The sequence below is a fragment of the Physeter macrocephalus genome, chromosome 11 (genome assembly GCF_002837175.3).
Source record: "Physeter macrocephalus isolate SW-GA chromosome 11, ASM283717v5, whole genome shotgun sequence".
Classification (NCBI taxonomy): domain Eukaryota; kingdom Metazoa; phylum Chordata; class Mammalia; order Artiodactyla; family Physeteridae; genus Physeter; species Physeter macrocephalus.
In genome coordinates, this window is record NC_041224.1 from 83,982,402 (window position 1) to 84,002,735 (window position 20,334).

Below are 20,334 nucleotides of genomic sequence, written 5' to 3' on the forward strand. Positions count from 1 at the left end.
CCATGCAACATTTTAGAAAATCTGATGCCCATTTTAATGCATTCTAGAAATTCTGTGTCACAGACATAAAAGGTGGAATGTGACAGATGTTGGTGGCCAATTAGAAATGTTGGACAAATGTGACTTCTTAGGAATGCTATTCAAAAAATAATAGTCTCACCAGGTTTACACATATGTGTACATACTAAAATAGATCAACCATAGCTGAGTCTGATGTATCTTTTTTCAGATGCATAACCTGCAGATGAGGGAAATTCTGTCATTTTATTTTTAAGCAAAAAAAGTGTTGGTGCTACAAAAGTCCTTGTGGGGTTGTTTAGAGAAATTTTCTAGGGAAAATTGTGGCCAAGCAGGTATGGGGAACAATGGGAAGGAAAAACGTGGTGCGAGTGAAAACAGCAATTCCCAAAACAAGACAGTTTATTTTATTAAACACCCAAGAAGGACCTTTTCCAAGCCACAACCAATGTTCAGATTTCTTCGGGGAATGTGGAAGAGAGTAGCAATGAGCTATCCTTTCTTCAACACATGTAACTACTATGTGCCTTGTAATAGAATCAATTAAGTTATAATATCATTTAAATACATTGTTGTACACACATTTATGGAATTCCAATGAAGCCAGCAAGCATCCTCATAGAGGTTGCAAATCTCCAGAAGCACATGGATAATTCTTTCCTACTAAATATTGAGTACTTACTAATTATCGACGACTGTGCTAGTACATCATTTACTAAACCCAAGAAGGAAATTTTGGAGAATGTCTTTCATGCAGTGGAAATACTGAATACGAATTAGGTAAGTGTTCTTTTGCTCAGCCTTGACTGTAAATCAAACGAAGAACATCATTTGTCTTTCACAGAAAGGAAGCTTCTCCTGACCTGTGGATGCTTTATTTATGCAGATGTGTGCTGGGAAGGGCCCACGTAAAGCAAAGAGCTTCATTAGCTGGTTAATCAACTGGAAGGTAGGTCCCCAAAAGGAGCAATTCAACTATGCTCTGGTTTATCTTCCCAGTGGCAGATTTCCTTCTTTTATTATTTTTATTCCATGAGATGAAAAGAAATGATAACTTTGGTGCTGTCAATGGTTTTCACTAACTAGGATTCCCTTCCCTCATGTGAGTTGTAACTTTTCACCTCTACATCGCTCAAGGTCATGAAATATGTTATTTCCTTTTTCTTTTCTGTATATGTCACTTCATGAAATATGCCTGAGTCTATAAGCATTCATTAAATGTCTCTTATTAGGTAAGTGCTATTTTTGTTAATGGGGATACAGCAGGGTACAAACACATGAAAATCCCTGCCTTCATGGCGCTTTCATTCTAGTTGGGGAAAAGACATTATAAATGAGTGAGTAAAATATACGGTAAGTGGGTTGCTGATAAGTGTTATAGAGAAAAATAACACAGAGGCAGGGAAAAGGAGAGTCAGGGTGGGAGGTGACAGTTCTAAATAAGATGGTTCAGGAAGCCCTCAGGGAAACGGGACATTTGGACAAAGATCTGCAGAGAGTCAAACATGGGGATGTCTAGGGGAAATTGCTGGACCTGTGCTCCTGGACCCAAGGTTTCTCTCCATTACAATTTTACCAGTTTCTCAGCCCATAGCTCAGAAAATGTAGTGAGCAATTTCCCACTGTATTAGGTCACTGACACTTGTGTTTGAGAAAATGAGCCAAGACTTGCAAACCCAACTCAGGCCTGGGTCATGCTGTACTGTAATAATGTCTGGGTTAGTCTTCCTGCTAGACTGTGAGTTTATCTGCCTGATCCAGCCCTGACTGGCAAAGGGCTTTCGGCATCTGGTTCCCAGCAGACTTAATCTTGCCCGGTTCTTAGCCATCGGGTGTTAAGTTGGATTGCCTTACTCACTGATGAGGGTGTCTTAAAACCATCTTCTGTTGCCATGACCTGTCTCCAGCAAGAATGAATTCGGTCAGGTGCTTGGGTGAGCCTCAGGCTGCAGCTTCCCTATTATTCTCACCAAGTGGTACTAGTCTGCAAGACTGGCTTTGTGTTTGGTCCCCATGCTAGTTTCTTACCAGCATCTGATGCCCTAACCAATTGGAAAAGTCCCAAACCCTGTGTGTGTCCACCCAGGCTTTCCCCAGCAAAGAACTGGGTTTTACTTCCTCAGACTTAGACAACCCACCTAACACCTTGACCACGGCCAAGAGCCCCACATCTGAGATGCCCTGCCCTTCCTCCCCGCTCCTAGTTAGACCCCTGGGAGGTCACCACCAGTCCAGTTCACACTGGAGTTTCACACAATTCCTTATACTTGGTAATTCAGACTTCTAGACCAGAGCAGAGAGGGAATTTTTTTCCCCAGTTAGGTCTGTTAGGCTTCCAACTTTTTTTGGCCTCAGTTTAGTGCAACTCCCTGCCAAGAATTTCCAACATCCCATTCAGCCAACAGAAAACTTGTGTTTCTCTCATGATACTTGGTCAGTAAACATTTGGAATTAAAAAAAAAAAACAAAAACATATTGAAAAGGAAGAAGGAAGAAGGGGGAAAAGGGAAGGAGGAGGGAAGTCCCACCCAAATTGCAGCTCCATGAGCAAAACAGATGCTGTGGTTGCTTTAAGCCACTGAGTTATACAGCAATAAATAATGGGACAGTAAGTGCCGAACAAACTTAAGGAGCCTAATATATCATATAATAGCAGCAAAACAGCAAACATGGGGTGAGCACTAGCCACTAGACAGGCTCTGTGATAAGCATTTCACAGGCACTGTTGATCCCCTTTCACGTTTACAGCAATCCAGTGAGGGAGATACTGTTATTATTTTATACGGGAGGAAACTGATCCACAGAGAGATAAAGTAGCTCCCCAGTGCCTACAACTGATGGAAATATCAAGATTTGGGACCAGTACTTCTGACCTCAGAGTCCCTGCTTCAACTTCTATATTTCACTGCTCTTTATGGATAAGCATTGGTCAGACTTCGTAGCTCTGCATCAGTTCATTCTTTCTTCATTGGCTCGTCCCCAGGATGGCTTGCTCAGTGGGGCACGGTTCTTTCCATTCAAGGAGATAAACCACAAAATCTGTGATTATCTCCTGGTGAGAAACAGTGCTCCAATAAAGGTATATGTCAGGTATTTTTAAATCACAGAGGAGGAGCACAGCCTGGATACACCTCACGCAACATGGGAAGGCTTCCAAGAGAAAGACGTTGAGCTGTTGTTGAAGGACACATAGAAGTCAGTCAGGTCTCCATCTTGGTGACGGGGGTGTATCGCAGGCAGCAGCAGACAGCACGTGCAAAGACAGGGAGGCTGAAAGAACAACTGATGTGTTTGGGCAACTACCTGCAAGTAGTTCAGTGTGAGTAGAACACAGTATTCGTGGGACACCTGGTGAGGGATTGGGGCTGGAGGTTAGGACAGAGGCCAGATCATAAATGGCTCAGAGGGTGTGTGTGCATGTATGTATGTGTGTGTGGGGGAGAGAGAGAGAGCACATGCATGTACATGTATGAGTGCGTGCACATGTGGTGTTTGCATGCCTATATGTGGGCCTACAAATTGGGGGGAAGGGAAGATAAGAATCAGAGGAATGGTCAGGACATTTGCTAAGAACCAATCTGTACACCCCATACCCTGGTCCCACCCCAGAGAAAAACACTAGCGTCCAATAAATGTTCTATTTTTTTCTTACTTCAAAAAAGCTATCTGCAGCACTTCTCGGATTTCACTACGTACACAAATCGTGGAGGTATCTTTTTAAAATCAGATTCTGACTCTCCAGTTTGGTAGGTCTGAGGTGGGGCCTGAGAGTCCGCATTTCTAACAAGATTTGTGCTGCTGGTCCACAGACCATACTCTGAGTGGCAAGAGGCTAGAGCACACCCACCTTCAGGACAAGACAAGGAGGGGAAGTGGTAAGAATCCTGACTTTGGAACCCAAAAATCTCATTCACTGGTTGTGTAATTTGGGAGAAAATCCTTTCACCCTGTAAGGGCCTGACCTTCACATCTGTAAACTGATTATTGAGATAGCTAATCTCCAAGCTGCCTTCCCATTTGTTTGTTTCTAAAAAGTATAAATCATGAAGGATGAAATTCTGTGGATTTCTTAGGAAGAAGATGGTCAGACTAAAAAAACAAACCCAGACACAGATGCTTGATTAAACTTTTGTGATAGTCACACAAGACATGTTTATGGATCAGATGTGGCCCAAAGTGGCTTCTGGGCCACCAGTTTGCAATCTCAGCAGTGAACATTGTGCCAGTTATTGAGCTGTTATCTCTCAGCTCCAAAGCCATCCTTCTAGCCCCTACTTTGTCCACAAACTAATACAGGTACTTTGCAGGCTGCTCCCTGCTAGGCCCTGCCAGTAGGGGGCACTAGAGGGAGACTTCAAGGAGGGGACCTCTGCTTTTTGCTCCTGTAAGTTTCACCTGCGCAACACTTTTTCTCTCTGGCCACAGCAATTCCCTTCCACAGGAGCAGCAGCTGAATCCAAAACGCAGAACCAGACACATCCTGCCTCCCCTCCTCTTCCAGAGCAGCACCAGCCAGCCAGGGCCCTCTCTCCAGAGATCTGAGCTAGCTCCATAGGGCCCCCTTTCCCTGAGCTTCTAAGTTATCATAATTCCAACTTATTCCTCCAGCCCTAAGGGTGGCAGCTGCTCCTTGCCTTCACTACCTCAGTATACTTTTTACAAACATTTCACTTACCCAGTTAACAATTTTTTACATTAAATTCTCTCTGTTTCAATAATTGCCATGATTTCTGTCTCCTGACTACACCCTGACTGATCCAGACACATAAGCAAATTGATGAATCTTAGAGATTAGACATTGAGTTCAATCACTTAGCTGTACTAGATGAGGAGAGTGAATATCAGAGAAGGTCAGGAACTCTCTCGGAAGCTCTCTGCTGGCCCGGGATCTGCTGGCACTACACTCTGGTCTCCTAGCTCCAGGCCAGGTGCTTTTGCTACAAAACCTCACTGTCCAAGGCAAAGGAAGAACTAGAAAGAACAAGAAGGGCTTCTCAGAATGCTGTCGTAGGGGGATCAGAATATGCGGCCTCCAAAATAAAGTTCTGCCCTCCCTCACATTTGCCTAACAGCAGGCTTAGACTCTAAATCACCAGAGACTCTTATCAACATAGAGACAGCACAAAGAGGAATCTACATAACAAACCTCACTAAAGCAACTCTATATTAGTTTGCCCCACAGATTGATTTACCTTCCCACAGTCTGCCACTCTAGGAAGCCTAAAACCCTATCTGTCTGTCTTGTCACTTCTCTACAAATGTATTGTTCTTTGTGAAGATGCTATCTAAGCCCAGATTCTAACCATCCCTAGTTACTCACAAGTATATGCACTGTGCATGGCAATAAAGTCTGTTTGTTTTTCTCTTGTTAATCTGTCTTTTGTCAGTTTAATTCGCAGGGTCCCCAGCCACCCAACCTAGGAGGATAGAGGGAAAAAGTTGTTCCTCCCCTGTACTGTTTTGGGATGCCATGAAAAGGAAGAATGGAAGAAAGATGAGCCTATCCAAGGAGAAGAGAAATAGACAATTAACAATGCCTCTGAAATGGCTGTACTATTAAAGTCATTTAAAATCTGCCTTTCACAGCAGAAATTAAGACAATAAATTTGGAAAATTAGAGTGCACTGGAGTTATCAAAAATTACTTTAGCATGAAGCTGATAAGGGACTAGTTAGAAAGCTAGGAAGTCTACCCTCCTTCAATGCTATTCAACAAGCTCAGTGGCATTTTGAGGCAATGTCCCCCCTAATAACACTGAGGGTTTTGAGGTAATTAAAAACCATGATTTCAAGTCTAAGCCTGCTTTTAGGCAAATATGGGGTAGGGCAGAGAGCTTTTTTTTTTTTTTTAAGTTTGCTCTTTCTCAACTGTCTTCAGCTCAAAATAATCCTTATATCAAAGTGGTACATTTGGAGGCCACATATTCTGGCCCCCTACAACAGCATTTTGAAAAGCTCTTCTTTTTCTATCTAGTTCCTCTTTTGCCTTGGACAGTGAAGTTTGGTAGCAAAAGCACTCTGCTACTTGCAGAGCAGGGGGCATGGAGGTGGAAGGAGGGGGATGTAGTGGGGTGAGAAGGGCTTTCAACTGGTGGTAACACCGCAAATAAAATGGAAAAGAGGGAGGAACCCACACTGATAGGTGCCCATAAAAGGAAGAGCCCAGTCTTGAGACACAAGACTTGAGCTGGTCATGGTCATAGTCCTGGCTCCATGGGTTACCAGCAGCATGACCATGGGCTCCCCACTCAGCTGCTCTGACATTGCTCCTTCTTTGTAAAATTCAGATACTAGTGATCATCTTGCAGAGTTGTTAGGATTATGTAGGACATTGGGTTGAAAGTACGTAGCAGGATGCCTGGCTCGAAAGTAAATACATAACTGATCAAAGTTGCTACTGCTGTTATGAGCAATGCAGCTTAGAATGGGCTGGTACCTGAGAAAGCCACAGGATTGGAAAAATGACAATAAGTTGGTGGTATTTTAAAATCAAATCAACCATATATTAGAATTTGAGAAAAGAGGATCAAGATGAGCATAAGAAACTTATTTATAGGAGTATTCCCTTTAAATGTACCTCCCTCTATCCTTACCTGAAAAGGAAGCCAACTTCCAACAAAAAGCTTTTTTGGACTAAAATTTTTTCAAGTTTCTTCTAACAAGACTTTGGCTGGGGGGGGGGTACTTTTTTCCCCTAACTCTTCTGTTTCTTAAGTTCCCAGATTAAATGTCATCTCCTGAGAGAAGCACCCCTGATGTCCCAAACTAGGACTCAACAAACTTTTTCTGTAAAGAGCCAGAGAATAAATATTTTACTTGCAAATAATTTACTCTGCAGAAGTCTTGTGGTCTCTATGACATATTCTTCTTCCTTTTTTCTTTATAATCCTTTAAAAATGTAAAAACACAAATATGGTAAGTCCCCTCCATACAAAAAGTTCCATTCCAAAAGAGTGTTTGTAAGTCCAATTTGTTCATAAGTCCAACAAAGTTAGCCTAGGTACCCAACTAACACAATCAGCTATAAAGTACAGTACTGTAATAGGTTTATAGTAATACTTTTCACACAAATAATTCATAAAAAGCAAACACAAAAAATAAACAAAACATTTTTACTCTTATAGTACAGTACCTTGAAAAGTACAGTAGTACAGTACAACAGCTGGCATACAGGGGCTGGCATCAAGTGAACAGGCAAGAAGAGTTACTGACTGGAGGAGGGGGAGGAGGTGGGAGATGGTAGAGCTGAAGGATTGTCAGCAATAGGAGACGGAGGGCAAGCTGCAACTTCACACACGTTCAAACTTGAACGTTCGTATGTAGGGGACTTACTGTAGGCCACAGACCTGTAGGCCATAGTTTGCTGACACCTGTCCTGTTCCAAATGAAATTCTGTCACCTCTGCTGGTCTTTCGGCACCATACTACCACTCCTTCATATAACATATGTCTATTTGCTGTTATGTATTTATTGGCTCAACGTTTGTCAGATGCCTTTGACTGCCATGTCCCAGAGAAGGGGGAGGAGGGGACCTGTCAGTTCTGTCCGAGTGGAGTTCCCACTGTGTCTCTAGCACCCAGCGCAGAGAACGACACCTTGTAAGCACTCCATTAATATTTTTTCAAGAAATAAACAAAATAATATTAAAATAACTCACACCCACTGTAGAAAACTCTGAAAAATACATTAAAAATGTATAAAAGGTAAAGTCAAAAGTATCATACCACCACTCAAAGACAGCTGTTATTAGTGTACTTTATTCTTTGTATTTGTATTTGTACATATAGAATTACATGGTGGAGACCATTCTGTCTTGGAAGTTCCATAACCTATTTTTTCCACTTGATAAATAACTCAGCAAAGAACATCTTTGTTCATATGCCCTTGTCTGCGTTGCTAGTTATTTGCTCAGAATTGATTCCTAGAAATGAAATCATGAGGTCAAAGGGTTTCTTGAGACCCAGCACTGAATTTCCTTGCAGAGAGCTGGTATGTAACACAAACCTCTTGCCATCTCTAGAGATGCTCTTCACACAGAGAGAATATACCTGCAGCACCAGGGGCAGCACGTTGATGAGATAAACAATCAGAATGTGCTGGCTTATACGTGATGGGAAAGAAAAGGCTCCTGTAGGATAATCTTTATTTAGCAATTAACCAAGGACAAAGAAAGCATTTCTCACATTTTTTTCACTTGAATACATAGAAATTAAATGCATTAATATCCTAGGAAACTTCTGAGCTCCCTTTTTCTGCAGCCACTCCAGTATTTATTTGACTGCATGCATATGCCTTGCAAGAATAAAAATCAGCATCTCCAGATGGAACCATTTCTATTCCACTTCTTTATTATTCATCCAAATATACTTTCTTGAAGGGTAATGTTCTCTTGGACTAGGGTCTGGGAGTCACAGATCTATAAAGTTTACCACTTTATCACGTGGTAAACATGATAAAGGTTGAACACATAAGTGAACCCCTGGGAGAAGTCTCACTTTGGTACTAAGTCATGGAAGAACATCAGGGTATCTATCTGCATACCCCTATGAAATCAGATGCCTTGCTTTGTTTATATAACATCTGGATGCTTGGAAACTTCTGGGATAAGTAAATATTTTCTTTTGGGTCTAAAGCATTTAGCACAGAAAAGGTTTGGTTTTAACAGTTTGTCTAGTGGAAACCAACCTGGCAATCACTGTATTGGACTCTTCTAGTACTTTATGTATCCAATAAACTCAAGTGAATGAATCTTTGGAAGTAGGTTAACTTTCCCAGTCTACTGAAAGTTGGAACTCTCCAAAAGGTCACATAAGATATTTGGAAACAAGTGTGGAGAGGAGAAAGGAAGGGACAAAGGAATTAGCATCTTTTAAGACCCTACCATGTACTAGATACTATGCTAGGTGATATACAGAATAATTTCAATTTGTCATTCCAACCCTGTGAGGGAAGTATTAATGTTTTCATTTAATAGATGAGGTTAGGAGCTTTCCTCTCTGACCACAATTATTGAAATATCTGAGTAAATTGTTCTAATATCTGACAGAAGAAATCCAGGTTTACAGTTGGGTGATTCATCAATGCCCCAAATTATGGAGTAGCCCATGAGAAAAGGTGCACTAATACTATTCAAGGACACCAGGGTTGGAGGTATTTGTCACTCTGCCTGAGAATGCAATACGTTCACTCATGCTTGGTCCTTCAGCTCGAGAGAAGCCACAGCGGTATGGAAGAGCAGAATCATCCCTCCTGGAAGGTCTAGGTTCAGCATGTGGCCAATAGATCCAGAGGTAGGGGTCTGCAGATGGATCGGGGAATCTGAGAGACAGAGCCACTTGCTTCAGCAACATAGTGTAAGGATAGGGTCTTAAACCAAGAAGAGGTTCTTTCTCCAGCAATACTTAAAGGAAATTAAAGACCCTGCAAGGGAGCCCAGAGACTTTATCAACCCAGGTGATGCAAAACCAAGCTCAAGCCACAAGGCAATATTCTGAGCCAAGCAGTGAGCCGGTAAGTATACCGAGACCCCAGATCTCTAGCCATGTCTTTGGTGAGTAGAAGATAGGCCTACAGTCATTGTGGAAGCAACTGTAACAGAAAACTTTCAGGACACTAGTGAGGTTTCTGCCCCGGGCTAGCCCTGGGGCAAAGGGGTATCTGGCATGTCCCTTAATCTTCTCTCAGGCTGATAAGAAGAGGCGCTAAGAAATACTCCTTGAGGATGTTGTGAGAACCCTGAAATTGCCTTGTCCACATACCACCACACTAGAGCCATCTTAGAAAAGCAGAGATTTCCTTTTGGTACCTCTCAGTGCAGGTAAGAAAAGGTGTCACCTGGACTAAAACCAGTAGAGTTGTGACATCTCTGATAGCTCTCCTGGACACCGTGGGCATCTCGGATATGACCATTACCCAGTGAGCCTCGGCAATCCCTCAACCATTCCACTAAAGCCCAAGTTGAGGCTGCCACTGTGGTCATTTCTAGAGGGTGGAACCATGTATCTGATGACATCTAGGACCAGTCCAGGAGAATCACGGTAGTGCTAATTAATAGCAGAGTATGGCTCAGAGTTAATAGCTGAGACAGGAGTAGTTGACATTAAATCAAGAATGGAAACCAAAATCTTTACAAGGAAATTTGCTCAGCCCCATTCTCTACATAACAGCGAGTGTGGGAAAGGGGCATAGAGATTAAATAAGTCCAACCCAGTCCTCCGCTTTCAAAAACACTCACAATATAACAGAAATAAATAGGTGGAAACAAGTGAAGTGGTAGAGCAGGGCAGGGGCCAGAGAAAGGCCACAGCAAGAACTCTGGCAAGCTGATGACTAGAAAGAGGGTGGGGGCCAAGCTTTGCTATCTTAGAATAAGCAGATGGTTGGGGGTGGTAAAGGAATGGTTGGATGGGGACAGCAGGACTGAGCATCACACAGGGATCAGAAGGTGATGAGGCTGGTTATTGGCAGAGGTCAAACTCACGACCTTACAAAACTTGGATGCCTTTTGGTACAATGACTCTGAACAGGCTACCTTGTCTTCAGAGAACATTATCTTCTATATTAGCATAGAGTTGATTTACAGCCGGACTGGAAAAGATCTGTCTTTCTCTCTGGGACACCTAGACATCTGGCTCTGACTCATGGCTAAGATAAGGGCAATGAGATTTGTGATGTGCTGTTTAAAGTCTGAAACTCCCCTGGTGATCCCTAGAGCCAATTTGTTTACTCATGGTTTTCAGTGTCATAACTGGTTAGTCAACCTGGCTCTACCACACAATCAGAGGGACAAGAAAACCCCTCTGGGAACTTCTGCCTTGAGGTCTCCTAAAGTGAAGATTTCTTTCACAGATCTTGGTGGTTTTATCTGGAGACAAGCCCATATGAGAATAAGAAGGACCTTGGGGACTGTGCCTGGATGTCTTTTGAATGTCCAGTTCTTGCCTACACTCTCCTTCTCTCTTTCTCCCTTTAAATAAGAGCCTATGTGACTATACTCAGAGGAGTCGTGAGTCCTCTCAAATATCCAAACTGATGAAATCTTTTCACCTCTTAGCCCAAGGATTTCAAAATCAGATGCCTACAGGGGCCAAGCAGTAAATGCAAATGAGTGAAGTTGAGCAGGCATATTTAATGGGGAATGGTAGGAATGGGGGAATACGGGCCCATCTAAAGGGAGCAGCCATACTTAACTTCAGCCAGTTGTTGTGTTATCGAATATACACTCTATTCCTAGAGTTTCAAAAAGAGCCGGAAACCTGATTTCTAAATAAAATTCCTGGCTTTTTAAAACACTCTACTAACCAAACAATTATTTTCATCCATTGTTTGCAAACCCTATGTGACAGAGATCGGCACAGGTTTTAATATTAGTATGTTAGGAAAGTGAGTATTCACACTTCTGTTGAAATAAAATGTATCTCGTGGGTCAGATCTCTTAATTTTTTTATTCCTATGACAATTACTCTTAATTTTCTCTTTACCTTTCTATCAGGTATTGAGTACCCCCTGGATAGTGATGTTCTATGCTCTTTCCCGTCTTTCTTCACATTGCTTGTTTCTCCATCTGGCATGCTCTTTGTTCAGATCTTTGCATGGCTGGCTCCTTCCAAAGCTTCCATGACCACCCATCCACACCATCCACAGTGGTCTCTCCCTCTGACAGGTGGAATCACAAAGGCCAGTTAGAAGGCCATTATATCCCAAGTGAGTGACATTGACAGCTTGGAGTGGAGTGATTGGTGGCCGTGGAAATGGTAAGAAGTGGCTGGATTCTGGTTGTATTTTAAAGGTAGAGTCAAGAGAATAGATGGTATATAAAGCAGAGATTGCATCAGCTCTCCAAAGAAGTGAGTGGCAATAGAGAGGAGCTTCCTTGGCTGAGTACTGAAATGTTCCAATGTTTAAGGGTCAGGAAGATGAAGAGAAACCAGCAATGGAGAATGAGAAGGAGTGACCAGTGGAACAGCAGGGAAACTGGAGGCAGGGGTAGCCTAGATATCCAATAAAGAAAGTGTTTCAAGGAGGCGGGAGGGCTGAACTCTTACAGTTGCTGCTGACAGGTCCGGAATGTGGAGGACTGAGATTGGACCACTCAATTGACCAAGTGGGGGTCACTAGTGATCTAGACAAGAACAGTTTTCTGAAGTGTTGGGGACTAAATTCTGCTCAAAGCCGAGCAAAAATGAGAAGTGAGGACTTGGATTTAGTGAGTTTTACTGAAAACAGAAGAGATGTGTGTGAAGTCAGGATTAGATAAACTGTATCATGTTTGTGTGCTGATGGGAATGACTCAAGATAGACAGAAAAATAGATGAGGGAGAAGAAGGTGAGAATTATGAAAGTGGTACCCTGGGGAAGTGAGAGAGGATGAGAATCTAGCCTGAGAGTAGACAGGTGAGCCTCACAGATCCTCCACAGCAACAGGAATAAGATGTAAGCCCAGGGGCAGTTAGGAAGGTAAGTGTGGAGGTAGGCACTGTGCGAGTTCTTTTCTGGTTGCTTCTGTTTTCTCAGTGAAAGAGGAACTGAGTTCATTACGCTGAGGGTAAAGATGGAGAGGAGGTGCTGGGAATTGGAAAACAGAGGATGAGGCACGAAATTGTCATCAAGGAGAGTGGGAAAGTGAATAATTCAGGGAAATGAAGGATGATGGCTGGGAGCACAAGGGCGCCCTTGAGGTTATTGACAAGAAATTTAAAGTGAGACCAGGGGACAACATTGTGTGTCTCTCACCAGCCATGTTCAGCTACAGGGTACAGGGATAGACTGATGAAGAGTGAGGTGTAGCCAGAGCTGAGGGACACGACAAAAAAGAGAGGCACAAGGAAGTTGATGGCGGTTATGATTCTGGCTCACAGAATTTAAGTTCAGTGAAGAATGGGATGAGGACAAGAGCGTGGTGAGAGACAGACCAAAAGGCTGTAGGTCTCATGAGGTTGAACAATTGTGGGAGCTGGAGGACTGGATAGAGTGAGCTAGAAAGACAAAAGAAGGGGTACTTGACATTGGGATTGTGGAGGGGTTGGAGTAATCGATAACAATAAGACCTATAGGGTAAGACCAGGACAGTAGATGATGAGGAGGGGGGATATCATTGCAGAAGACTTTAAGGCAAGAAACTAGGATATTGGAAAGTGCTTACTGAAATCACCAAGAATTATAATGGAAATAGTGACAGTCAACCTGGCACTAAATTCCTCAAGGAATGAGGGGGCATGACACAAGGGGCCAGTAGATGGCTGCAACAAGGATGCATGCTAGGTGATACCCTCTGAGGACAGGAGATGCAAATGAGGAATGATTTAAGGAGGAGGAAGGGAGAATGGTCTGGAAATGTCATGGGGGAGCCAGGAGGAGCAATGGTACAGGGATGTCTGTCAAAGACTACTAGGCAATGTTTTTGTGCAATAAAAGAGAGAACATTGCAGAAGAGGCACTTTCTTGCCACCATTGCTCTCACTTCCTGCTTGGAAAGCCATCATGGGAGGATGTAGAGCATACAGCTATGGCGGTCAGCTTACGACCATGACGGAAAGGCCAGAAGAATGTCCTTGCCTAATGTCCTGACATCAGTAAGCCATTGACCCAACCCTGGAACCACCTACTTTAAGAATTCTTGATAAGTAAAGAATAAACATCTTCATGATTCAAAGCCATTGTTACCGGCAGTTGAATACATCCTAGACACATACCGCCTCCTAAAAAAGAAAGCATACAGATGAAAGATCATCTGATTGATTTACATAGTCATTCCTTAAGAGCAAAAGGCAAGACAACTCTGTGTAGAGGAAAGACCTCTGTGCCAGTGGTCGGGGGCCCAGGTCCTGCTCTCAGAGCTTGTGACCTCGAAGAACTCGCTTCCTCCTTGGGGCTCAGTTTCCTCCAGTTAGAAATGAAAGGCATGTTAGGAGTTCTCCTTTATCCCTTTCACTTCTAATATTAGATGATTCTATAATGTTGTAAGTAATGGCTTATGCCTTATAATCTGTTGTTATATCTCCTTCGAAGGATAAGACTTTCCTTTCTAGGACCCAAGGAGAGGTGAGGCAGAGAGGCCGAGGAAAGGATGCGACTTCTTTAGGCTATTTGCTGCACATCCCCAGTGGAGACTGATATATGCCTCTGAGTCAGCAAAATCTCCGGTGTTGAAACAGATGATGCTCACTCTGCACATTTGAGCAGCCTGGGCCCATCCGAATGCAGAAAAGGGTGTTCACATTCAATCTGTTCAGTGGACCCCAGGGGCCATGTCAAAGGCTATTACATTTCCAAGACCATCTATCTGACTCTCCCTTCCCTCCTCCCTGCCCTGCTAATATCTGAGACTTCTCTGGAAACGAAATCAATCCTTTCCAAAGAAAAAACCAACTCATCTGGGCTTGTGCTGCATAAGAGTTATAAATACAGAGAGATTTTATACCTGCTGGCCTGCAAAGGGCCATGATAGCTGTATAGTCATGAACTCCACATTGGACAAGAGTGTTCCATTGTCTGATGTGGTTCCTGGCAGAAGGAGGGTGGGGAAGTCCTTTGTGCCTCTGCTGCTCTGGTCTAAAAAGGTGATGGAGCATTCCTTTGGACCCTTTTCATGGGCGGACGGCAGTGTTGCTCTTCAGCAATATGACAGCCTATTCTGGGCTCATAATCTATGCCTCAGATCACTGCAAGTCCCTGGTGAAATCAGCACCTGGTCTTTCTGGCCCAGCTGGCTGGGATGTGGACTACATCATGCTCTCACCTACAGAGATAAGCTGTAACTGACTCTAGCACTCTGATGGAGGCCCAGTGCCTACCTGGCAACTGTATCTTATCGGAGTCATGCATTTTGCGTATCAAGGTCATGTATGTAACGGGCACCTAGAGACATCTTCCATAGATGGGACAGCAAGGTAAAGGAGAAGCAGTAGACTTTGCAGGCAGACATAACTGGTTTCAACTCCTAGAGCCATCATTAACTAGTTTTGAAAAGTTACATTAACCTCTTAGAGACTAAGTTTTCTCATTTGTAAAACAGTGAAAATAATGCTTCCCTTGCAGGTTGTTATAAGGATCAGAAATGTCATATATAAAATGCTTAGTATAAACGAGTTTATCAAACTGTAATTTTTGGTGGTGGTAGTAATATAATTATTATAATTTGCTTTTAATTTAAAAGAAAGGTAACAGAGGTTGTACCAGTCCTGGGAAATAATGGACCCTTAAGCATTAGTTCTTTGCTTTTTATGAAGAAATCCATACATGAGAAAATAAACCTTCCAACCTCATTACTGTAAAGTAACCCACAGTGAACACAAGTGGCAATGAGTGACAACGCAGGACAAGAAAACTACCTTAGGAACCATATGCATCACTTATGGTCTTCGAGCAGCATTTCCTTCATCCTGTAAATTTGGGATTACCACTCTGACCACCTCACAGTTTCATTTAAAGATCAAATGTGAGTATCTATGAAAATCACCGATAATCTCTTGGATATCAAAATCCATTGATAATCTTGTTTGCAAATGTAAACAAGATTTTTGGGCACAACCCCATTTTCTTTACACTGGTCAAGGTGTATGCAAATATCCCATCCATCACCACAAACTCCAGAAGGAAGCCATCTGGGGAGAATTCCTAGGTAGCACAATAAAAAAACCCTGATAATTCAGTAGCTCCTAATGACCCTGAGTCTCTGTGTAAACTACCTAGTTTTCTAGCCTGGCTGCACAACAGAATCACCAGGCAGCTGTGTAAAAATGCATATGCCATACCTCACGCATAGAGTCTCTGACAGCATTATTCTACAGCAAGGCCTGTTTTTGTTTTGTTTTGTTTTTTAAATAATATTTATTTATTTATTTGGCTGAGCTGGGTCTTAGTTGTGGCACGTGGGATCTTCGTTGCCTCGTGCAGGATCTTCATTGCAGCATGCGAGATCTTTAGTTGCAGCATTTGGGCTCTAGTTCCCTGACCAGGGATCGAACCCGGGCCCCCTGCATTGGGAGTGAGGAGTCTTAACCACTGGACCATCAGGGAAGTCCCAGGGCCTGTTTTTTTTTTAACAGCTTCTCAGGTGACTCAAATGGGCAGTTAGAGGGGAGAACCCTTCACCTGGAGCAGTGGTTCTCAACTGGAGGTGATTTTATCCCTCCAGGGGATATTTTGCAATATCTGGAGACATGCCCAACCCTGCAACTTCCCCTCCACTCCCAGTAAATATAACAGTTTACTTAAGGATTTCTCCCATTCATTCCTGCTGCATTTTCCATGGTCTGAAGATTATATTTTCAAATATGTGGATTAACAGCCCTATGAGCTTTTTCTAATTCACTAAAGTTTTCCATGGTGGGGACAAATATAGGGGAATCCATATAAATAAGTAACTAGCACATTTTTATTCCCCCAATTAATAAATCATTAGTTACCAAACATCTTTTATTTAGGTCTCAAGGAGTGTGTTTACAACTGTGAAGAAAAACAAAAACAAAAAAAACAAAAAACCTTCAAGTCTTTGAAGGTCTCATGGCCAAAGACGTTCTGCAAGCAGTGTAGACAGAATATACTGAGACACCTTTGCTACAATGAAGGTTCAAACAAGTTAGAAACTGAACATCATCAGGTTATTGGATCAGAAGATCCAACAGATGGATCAGATGGATCGGAAGACCAGAATGAGTATTAACTGAGGACATACTGTGTGCAGACCCTGAGCTGGACAGTTAGAAGGGTGATCTCATTCAATTCTCCCAACAGCCCTGACAGCTAAGTACTCCTCTCCCCCTCCCCCTCCCCCTCCCCCTCCTCCTCCTCCTCCTCCTCCCCCTCTTTTTCCAGACAATGCTATTTACTCCACGTAAAACTAAAATCTACACACATAGAGCTCCAAATAGCTTAGATTCAATCTTGACGAAAATCAGAGTAGAAATCCAGGATCCATAAGTTTGAACAAGTGGTTAATAGTTTTTGACACAAACGCTTTCAGACTGAGGTAGGCTTTATCCTTTGATGTAGGACTAAGTTGAAAGGCACAAAAAAACAAAACAGCTGTAGACAAATGGGAAAAGTGCCTAACTCAAAGCTAAATCTGTACTTAACATGTAGCCTGCATCATAAAACTGAGGGTTTTGTTTCAAGAAGGTCTCCTGGCAAGATTTTTCTTAACCCTAATGGTTAATTGTGAAATAACTTTTAATCTTGAAATTACGATGCTGGTTTTTTGGTTGGTTGGTTAGCTGGTGGTTTGGTTGGTTGTATAGGAAATTGTTTTTCTTCCTTTATGTTTGTTACAGAAAATTGAATTTATTCATCAGCTTTGTCATAGTCAACCCTCTGACTATGAATTCACTGATCTTATTACAATAAACACAACCAGCTGTGTAAAAATGTCAATCTCTTAAAGTTAGGAAGGGTTGTCTTCTTTGCATAAGTCATCGGTTTTCTTTCTTGCATATATTAAATAAGAAAAAAATGGTGCTTATAGCAGAAATATTTTGAAGCTCTATATAAAAAAATCTCAATTTTTCAAAACACTCAAACAGCTTCTACTGTTTCCTCTATGTACTAGTCCAGGAATTGCATATTTCTCCCTTGGACTACTCCAGTAAACTTCTATCAGATCTCCCACCTTAGTCTCTCTCCCTGACAATCCATTCTTCATCAATGTGGGGATTTTGCCAGTTGTTAAATATGTCTACTCCAGTTAAGCACTCCAGAACTGGGGAAATAACCACAGGGTGGATTTGGGGACCTAACGGGCCCTCTGTGACATGGGCCTGAGCCAAAACTCCATTGATCACCTGACCTCCATTAGTCCCTAATCTGACTGATAGAACACAGTGATGTTTTGAATCTCCTGGAATTAGTGCCAGTCCAGATCCAGTGTCCAGTGTCTGGTAATCCTCAAAAGGTCTGATTATATCCTTTTCCCCAATGTGCATTCATGCTGGTAAAAAGCCAAAGGTCCCTTGGGAAAGACTGGAAGAAAGATGAACCAGTATAAATTTTTGGCAGCGGTCTGGGATTCTTCCTCAAGGGGACCCAGCCTCCCCTTCACTCATGGATTTTGGGTCTATAAACTGGCTCAAATCCGGGAATCAATTGAGGGGCAGTGACTGTTTTTATGAGGCAGGTTAGACTTTTGTTCACTTGACCTGGAATTTTTCTGCTCATACAGATCAAATAAAAATTTAGTAGGCTTCCTATGTGTTTCACTTCTGGGAATACCGCAGTCTCTTAGAGTCAGGTACTGCTTTGACTCTGCTGTCCATTACAGTAATCACGCCCACCTTGACTTTGGTGGTTAAGTACTGTCACTTGGTCCCTGCCACCCAGGGTCCAATTACTCTGCATTTAGGTTTCTCACTTCAGTGACTGAAGTCCCCACTGCGAGGTCTGGCTTACATTTAAGAGTGATCACAGAGCTCTTCAAGGATGCTGGGGGTCCCCTCACAAATTTATTTCTCATAGTCATGGTGAAAGGTGTGTCCTGTGGACCCTCCCAAGGCGGGTGAGTAGGTTTTAAATGACAAATTCACTCTAACATTCCAATCTCCCTAAGCCTTTGAATCTCTTCCTCTACATTAAACCAAGGCAGGTCTGGCATTCAAGTTCATTTACTGTGGGCCAACTTTTGGTCCATGTTTTAGCCAACCAACCAACCAAACTGGTAGAGCCCTTTCTAACTCCCCGAGCTTCAACATTAAATACAGAAATCTCTGTTTATCGGGTCCATATCAATTAATGTGGCCCAATCCAAATTTATGTTCCTTCCACCATTACCCCACACCCCTAATATCCATTCCCACACATATTCCCTGAACTTCTGTGTAAATTAGAAAAACCAAGTAGCTCTTCTGCAGTGTAGCAGAACTCCTCATGGGTCACATTTTGACCCTCACTTTTAGGGACCTGCAGGGACTTAAGTTTAGTTATAAGTCCAGAAGAAAAGAGGGGTGGGGGTCCTGAGGAGAATCAACAATGTCTTGCAAGGCAGGTGCCTCAAGGGGAGGTCATTACAGCTTCCTCATCAACGCAGGGTTAATCCCCTCAAGACAAGTGGAGGGGCTGCTTCTAGTGGCGAAGAAGACTGATCAAAATTTAGGAGTTCAATGTCCCCAGCTGCATCAGGGTCTTCCCACACATCCCCATGCCAACTCCCAGGATCCTATTTCTTCCCTATCAATGCCTTTACTTTAACAGGAGACATGCTGTGAGGCTGGGAATTCAACCTGCACTGTAATTCAGCCACTCAGAGAATGAGATTCTGGGTTTGGTTGTCAGCAATCTCAGGAGATAAAGGTGCCCTTCAGGGCAGACATAGAAGATTTTGGGTCATTTATGCAGTGCTTGGGCTGGGAATTCGAGTCCTCAGTTCATGCATTTCTTTTCCCACTTTGTCAATGATATTAGGAGCAACCAGCCAATCTCATACTTGTTACTTTGACAGCAGTTGGTTTGACAAAAATGCTCACCTAGATCCTTGCCTCTTGTAAGTATTTGAATAGGAGTATCCAATAATGATATTTTGTGTATCCCTATTGCCACATCATGCTGTGAACAGGAAGTGCTCTCTTTACTATGGGAAACAGAGTCAATAGTGTCTTTAAATCTAACCAGATTAGAGAACAGATTCCAGAAGCTCCAGAACCAATTCAGTAAACTCATCCTTAAGATTCTGTTCCTCTAGAACCACTCCCAGTACCAAAATCATGGGAGTACAGTCATCATCCTAAACCACCTTGTCACTCCCTTCCTCAAAGCCATTTAATAGCTCCCCATTTTATAGCTCTTGCATTGCCTGTGGAATCAAGTCCACAGTCCTAAATATGGCAATCAGTGTAGACTCTATTAAGGGAGGCCTTGGCTTTCATTCTATTCTGAAGAATCCCATGATCTAAAAAATATAAATAAGGACAACTGATATCATCAAACACAAAAAGATTATATGAAAATTCCTAGTGGTGGATTTCACGATCATGAGTATTTGTTTCCATGATGCTAATTAAGTGTTTATTGAGCACGTATTTTGTGCCAGGCTCTGGGGTACAGGTGGCCCCTCCTTTCAGGAACTGACACTCTGAAATCAGGGCTAAAGAAAAAGTGGCTCATAAATCAAGTGCTCTGCTCTGATGTTCACTTCGAACTTGCATATAAAACAATTAAAGGATAATCTTTCATGACAGCAGAGTAATACATCCATCTCCGAGCTGCTATGGAAATTCAACACGCAATTTATTCTAATGAATCCACTCCATCCAACATTGCTCCATGTCCTCCCTTAGCTCATAATGACACCAAGCCCCAAGGGTCCCCTGTTACTTTCTAAATCACTATCTGA

General features: G+C 42.6%; 1 protein-coding gene across 3 annotated transcripts in view; it reads right to left on the reverse strand.

Annotated features, from left to right (window-relative positions):
- Positions 1-20,334, reverse strand: part of SV2B (synaptic vesicle glycoprotein 2B) — an 83,234-nt gene that overhangs the window by 56,027 nt on the left and 6,873 nt on the right. The gene's annotated exons all lie outside the window — the stretch shown is intronic.